Source organism: Polypterus senegalus, chromosome 8 (genome assembly GCF_016835505.1).
Source record: "Polypterus senegalus isolate Bchr_013 chromosome 8, ASM1683550v1, whole genome shotgun sequence".
Taxonomy (NCBI): domain Eukaryota; kingdom Metazoa; phylum Chordata; class Cladistia; order Polypteriformes; family Polypteridae; genus Polypterus; species Polypterus senegalus.
In genome coordinates this window covers 30,183,111-30,190,019 of record NC_053161.1, presented here as the reverse complement: position 1 = coordinate 30,190,019, position 6,909 = coordinate 30,183,111, and positions in this window count along the sequence as shown.

Here is a 6,909-nt window from a genome sequence, read left to right as displayed (position 1 = left end):
TACTCCGAGGTGAGAGTGGGTTACTGTGATCAAACCTATTAAAGAAGTTGTTAATTTGGTTTGCTCTCTCGATGGCGGCACCCAGCTTCGAGCTGCAGCCAGTGATAATCTTCATCCCATCCCACACTTCCTTCATGCTGTTGTTCTGCAACTTCTGCTCCAGCTTTCTCCTGTACTGCTCTTTCACGCCCTGAGCTGGACTCGAGTTCCTTCTGCACGCACTTGAGCTCATGCTGATCACCACCTTTAAAAGCCCTTTTCTTCTGGTTCAAAAGGCCCTTGATGTCACTTGTAACCCATGGCTTGTTGTTAGCATAGCAGCATACTGTTCTTACTGGAACTACAATGTCCATACAGAAGTTGATGTAATCAGTTGTGCATTCAACAGCCTCTTCAATGTTCTCACTATGTGACCCAAGCAATATATCCCAGTCTGTAGTTCCAAAGCAGTCTCTCAGAGCCTGCTCTGCCTCAGGGGACCACTTCCTGAATGAGTGTGTAGTTGTAGGTAGCGCCTTCACTCTTGGTTTGTATTGAGGCTGAAGCAGAACCAGGTTATGATCTGCTTTCCCAAGCGCAGGCAGCGGGTGGCGCTGTATGCGTCTTTAACGCTTGCATACAGTAGGTCGATAGTCCTGTTTCCCGAGTGTTACAATCCACATACTGGGAGAAGGCAGGTAATGTTTTGTCCAGCGTTACATGGTTAAAGTCTCCAGCGATTAGCACAAGTGCCTCAGGGTGCTGTTTGTAACTTAGCAACTGCGGAATGGATGATGTCACTCGCCATCTCCGCGTTTGCTTGAGGGGGGATGTAAACAATAACAGCAATCACGTGTCCAAACTCTCTGGGCAAGTAATAGGGCGCAGACTTACGGCTAACAGTTCTATGTCCCTGCAGCAAGTGGAGATTTTAATGCTTTACATGTCCTGAGTTGCACCACTTTGTATTGACATAGAGAGCGAGTCCTCCTCCTTTCTTCTTTCCGCAGGTACTTGCGTCTCTGTCCGCTCTAACTGTGCTAAACCCGGGTAGCTCCACGTTAGCATCTGGGATGGTAGACGTTAGCCACGTTTCACTAAAACACAGCAAGCTGCATTCTCTGTAGGTTCTGACATTTTCACCAGCACAGCCAGTTCGTCGATCTTATTTGGTAGTGAGTTTACATTTCCCAGGATCACAGAAGGCACCGACGGTTTATAACGCCATTTTCTCTCAAGTTGTCTCGATTTAATCTTATCTTTTATCTTTGCGCCGCTGCTCCCGATATCGTCTTCTTACCTCGTCAGGTAAATAAGGAACCACACCGGCATAAGCATTTCTTCTCAGTGCTTTAAGCTGACTACTTGAATAGGCGATTCTCAGAGTGTAAAAATCCATGTCAAATAGTAAAATAGTAAAAAGTGTCCAGGGAGCAATTCCACATAAAAGAAAGTGGTAGAAGTGATCAGTGAAATAGAGAAAAATAGAGATAAAAAGGTAAAAAGATAAAGTCATATACGGAGCTGTTGGAAAGGCTGCCACTCGGATGAGGCGCCGAAAATAAGTTGGAACGCCAAGATCTGCAGACTGGCTAAGGATCTGCAAGAGCGGTCACAGGAATGGGACGACGATATGGTTCGATTGGTCCAAGTTTGCAATAAGATCGACAACGTCATGACCGCCTACAAGCTGCTCTTCAACCAGAAAAAGAAGAGCGGCAGCAACTGCCGATCACAATGTTTTTTCAGCCTCGCAAAAAAGAGCCAGTTCCTATAACTACGGATACACCTTCGGAAACTGTGGAGGAGGTGCCCCAGGAAATGGCACCGCCGTCTGAAGAGAAGTAAAATACAGTCATCGTCTGCGCAGTAAAAGTCATCATCATCCTTCATCGTCATCGTTTTTACTGCGCAGCATATTCATCCCCATCATCACACGGTAAGTGTAAACTTATCTACTGATTTCATATTGCTATTATATTATTGCTATTGCTATCATATTATCTACCGATTTCATATTGCTTAGTAGTTGTCCCTGTTATTAATAGAGTAAAGGGTGGGTTGTAAACAATACAGGGAGGGTTTAAAATGTCCAAATACACGTTAAATAATTAAATAAATGTGGCGTTCCTACTTCGCGGAAATTCATTTATCGCGGTCGGCCTTGGAACCTATCTCCCGCGATAAGTGAGGGATTACTGTACTCCATTAAATGAAGTTATTTCCGATCACTTAATTACATTTGATTTAGTCCTTGCCTACACACTCACAGATTAAAACAAAGACAGTGTGATATCTAGATTGTAATTCTGCTACAAAATATATAGATACCTTCAGTAAGTCAAGTGTAATTGTGGAAAACCATTTAGATCAGTTAACATCAAATGTAAACATTATAATGTGACCTTGAGAGATGCTCTGGACACAGTGGCTCCCCTTAAAACAAAAGTGATCAAAGCACATAGAAACTCTCCCTGGTTTAATGAAAACACTCGCACTCTGAAATTAGAGTGTCGAAAACTGGAGCGCAGATGGAGAACAACAAAGCTACATGTCTTTCAAATTGCATGGACAGAGATTGTTAATAAATATAAAAAAGCCCTCTTTAAAGCTCGCTCAGAATACTATTCTACATTAATAGATAGCAATAATAAAAATCCTCTGTTACTGTTTAGAACAGTGGCTAAATTAACAAATGGGAATTCAGATCCACAGTGCAAAATACCAACAGATATTAGCAGTACAGACTTTATGAACTTCTTCAATGGGAAAATTAAAAATATAAGATCCCAGATCTCAGCAACACAGTACAAACCAAATACTAGCTTAGCAGACCCTGCCACATTGCATTCAGCACTTTAATAATTTTAATCCTGTAACTCAGCAGGAAGTCTTAACTTTAATTACTAAAATGAAGCCCACTACTTGTTCCCTAGATCCAGTGCCAACAAAACTAGTAAAAAGTGCAATGGATGTTCTTGCAGCACCTATTCTAAACATTATCAATAGTTCATTATTGCATGGCACAGTACCTGATGCACTAAAAGTGTCAGTCATTAAACCTTTACTTAAAAAGTCAGACCTAGACCCACACATACTAAATAATTATAGGCCTATTTCAAATTTACCTTTCTCTCTAAAATACTAGAAAAGTAGTCGCCAGTCAGCTTCAGTCACACCTTACGCATTACAATTTATTTGAGAAATTCCAGTCTGGTTTCGCACTGGTCATAGTACAGAAACGGCACTAACACGGGTTGTAAATGACATTCTGATATCCTCTGATGAAGGAAACTCCACTGTAATTATGTTGTTGGACTTAAGTGCAGCATTTGACACCATTGACCATTCTATTTTACTGCACAGGCTAGAAAATGATGTTGGGCTTACAGGCCCGTGCTCGCTTGGTTTAGTTCTTATTTATCAAATCGATTCCAATATGTACAGAAATGTGCTGACAGTACTCCATCATTATACACAGAAGTTCAATATGGTGTCCGCAGGGCTCAGTACTGGGACCTTTACTGTTTTCACTTTACATGCTTCCACTGGGATCTCTCATTAGGAAACATAATGTTAATTTTCACTCATATGCAGATGACACCCAGTTATACCTTTCATTTAAATCAAATGAAGTTTCTCCGATGTTGTCTTTAATTAGTTGTGTTAGTGAATTAAAGGAATGGATGAATGAGAACTACTTGTCTTTAAATACAGATAAAACAGAGATGTTAATTGTTGGAGGGAATGACGCTGATCACAGCAATATTTTGTCATCATTTAACTCAGTTGGAATCCCAATTAATTTTACTGAATCAGCCCGCAATCTAGGAGTTATCTTTGACTCTAGCATGTCATTTAAAGCGCATATTACAAAGTTGTCCAAAACATGTTCCATCTTAAAAATGTTAGGAAATTAAGGCGCTTTCTAAATAAACAGGATTCTGAGAAATTAATTCATGCATTTATCTCTAGTAGGATTGACTACTGCAATGCGGTGTTCACTGGCTGTTCAAACTGTTCTCTATACAGCCTCCAGTTAATCCAAAATGCGCTGCAAGAATTATTACAAGAACAAGAAAATATGAACACATAACTCCAGTTCTTAAATCTTACACTGGCTCCCAGTTAAGTTTAGGGCAGATTTCAAAATCCTCCTTTTAACATATAAAGCATTAAATGGCCAAGGTCCGCTTACTTGTCTGAACTTATCATGACTTACAAACCTGCACATTAAGATCTCAAGATGCCGGTCTGCTTAGGATTCCAAGGATTAATAAAATAACAGTGGGAGGTCGAGCTTTTAGTTACAGGGCCCCTAAACTGTGGAATGGTCTTCCTGCTTCCATAAGAGATGCCCCTTCGGTCTCAGCCTTTAAATCCCGGCTGAAGACTCACTACTTCAGTTTAGCATATCCTGACTAGAGCTGCTGATTAACTGTACAGACTGCATCTCTGTTGTTAGTCATTAGCACTAAAACATAAGTAACATGATAGTTATAATTGAATACTAACCCTCACTATTCTGTTTCTTTCTCGGTACCCAAATGTGGCATTGGTGCCACGCCCACCTGCCAAGTTGTTTGCCTGCCTATGGTAAAGTCATCCCTGATGGAGGATCGCAGGAATCATGGGAAAAAGGGGTCCTTTCATCAGATTGGCAGCCCAAGCAATATTTCAGCCGTTGAATGGCCAAATGGGGAGGCAGCTTGATGGATGAGGTCTCCAGGACTCTAAAAATATCCAAATCTTATTATGTGATATCATCTACTGTTAAATTCTGCTCCGTACTTCTAAAAATTTTATTTTATGCTGTATTGAGGATTTGTTCTGTTCTGTGTATTGTATTCTATTGGCCCCCTTCTTTTGACACCCACTGCACGCCCAATCTACCTGGAAAGGGGTCTCTCTTTGAACTGCCTTTCCCAGTGTTTCTTCCATTTTCCCTACAAGGTTTTTTGGGAGTTTTTCCTTGTCTTCTTAGAGAGTCAAGGCTGGGGGGCTGTCAAGAGGCAGGGCCTGTTAAAGCCCATTGCGGCACTTCCTATGTGATTTTGGGCTATACAAAAATAAACTGTATTGTATTGTATTGTATGTATCTGTATATGCATATATCACGCATGTATGTGGCTGAATAACCTTTGTTTGTATCTTTTTGTTTTCCATTGATATATTTAAATAAAATATAACACATATTCTTGCGATTTAAAAGAACATTAGCTACTGCATCTGTGAAGCTAGTCAAACCAATTGCAGCCAGGGCAGAATATTCTGTCAGTTGCTGAGTGGAAAGAAGATTTATCTTTTTCATTCTCTAATCATTTGTAATAACTTCAGGACTGAGATGGCAGAGCAGCACAACACAGCTTCCACACATCTGGGATTCATTCACAACCTGGCTACTCTCTATTTGGTTGCAACAGTTTCCAGTATCTGTGTGGCATTTTCTCTGGGTGTTCCAGTTACTTGCCATGTCTCTAAGTCAACCACGTTAGGTTAATTGGTGACACTAAATTGCTCAGATCTGGTGTGTCCATGTGGGTATCTTGTCATGAATTGCTCATCAATTTTGGGATAACGTTCTGCTCCCTAATACCCTGAAACAAAAAACAAATGTGTGCAGAAAATGTATTCATTAATTAATATCAATATCTATTTGTTAATTTTTATCAAAGTGTAGTCGTGAAAATAACACTGTAAGAGTATATTGTCAAAATGGTTTGTTCAGAATGTATCTTGTAATAACTGTGTTTCTAAGATATAGCGAAAAACGTATGTATGCAAAAAAAGTATTTAAATGAATACAAATAATTATTGCAGAGGACACGTTGGTGACCTCAGGGAGAGTGGCCTTATTGCATGTATTGTGCTTCTCAGTGAGCTCTGACACACACAAACCAATCTGACTGACTCACTGGACATGTCAAACTATATGACTGGTGGTCATGGGAGCATTCTGTGACTGTACCCAACTTGTTAAGATCATTTAAATGAAGTTTGTGACTGAAAAATGATGGAAAGGACAGGTGGTATGATGGTAACATAAACTATACTGATGTCTCTATTTGAGATTTGGCTGGATTTCTTTCTCTCAGAAACTCTTGTTTTTTAATCCGTTACTTGCTGATAGTCACAGAAGCATATATGGTAAAGAAATAGGTAATACTGCCTATGGTTTTGTTACTTGACACTATTAATGCTTCTTCTAGTTAAACACCCTAATGAATTCACTGGCCTTTTGTTACTCCCATTTTAAAATCAGAGAGACAGTCTAATATAAATGTATTGTTTTTTCTATAGATTTCAATAAACAGGAGTCGTTTTTCACTTCCATCTATATACATCATTTTTTTATAGAGCTTGAACTCTGTACCCAAATAATAACTGAATAACAGAGAACACAAACACTAAAATGCTAAACAGAAGCAGCTATTTCAATGACATTGCCACCAGCTAGTCAGTATGGTCACCTCCCAGAGAGAAGGTCTTTTGGCTGCTTCTTGGTAGTCTGAGTAGAAGGTGAGAAAATCTTTTTCTCTGTTGTGTTTTCTGCCCTCTAGCATGTTGTAAGAATTTCTTTAATTTCCTCTGGGGAATTCCACAGCATGCAGTATTTCTCCTATATGACAACAAACATAGCAACGTATTCTGCCACCTATCGGTTTCAGTCTTTTTAAGCTGGCATGCTGTGCTCTGTCTCCAACCTAGTTGTTCTTCCCTGTGTTGCCTTCATGATGTACTTTCCTCTGACAAGCCATTACCTGTCAGATACCAAAATCAAAGTGGAGATAGAGAACTGAGAGAACAGTTAGAAGTGAATATTTTTTTATTTGAAGTGTTTTCACATACAAATCCCTTTTGTCACATTGCACCGTAAATGCTAAACAGGCAGTGAGGCAGCTGCTCTCGTAACCTATCACTGAGCATTCA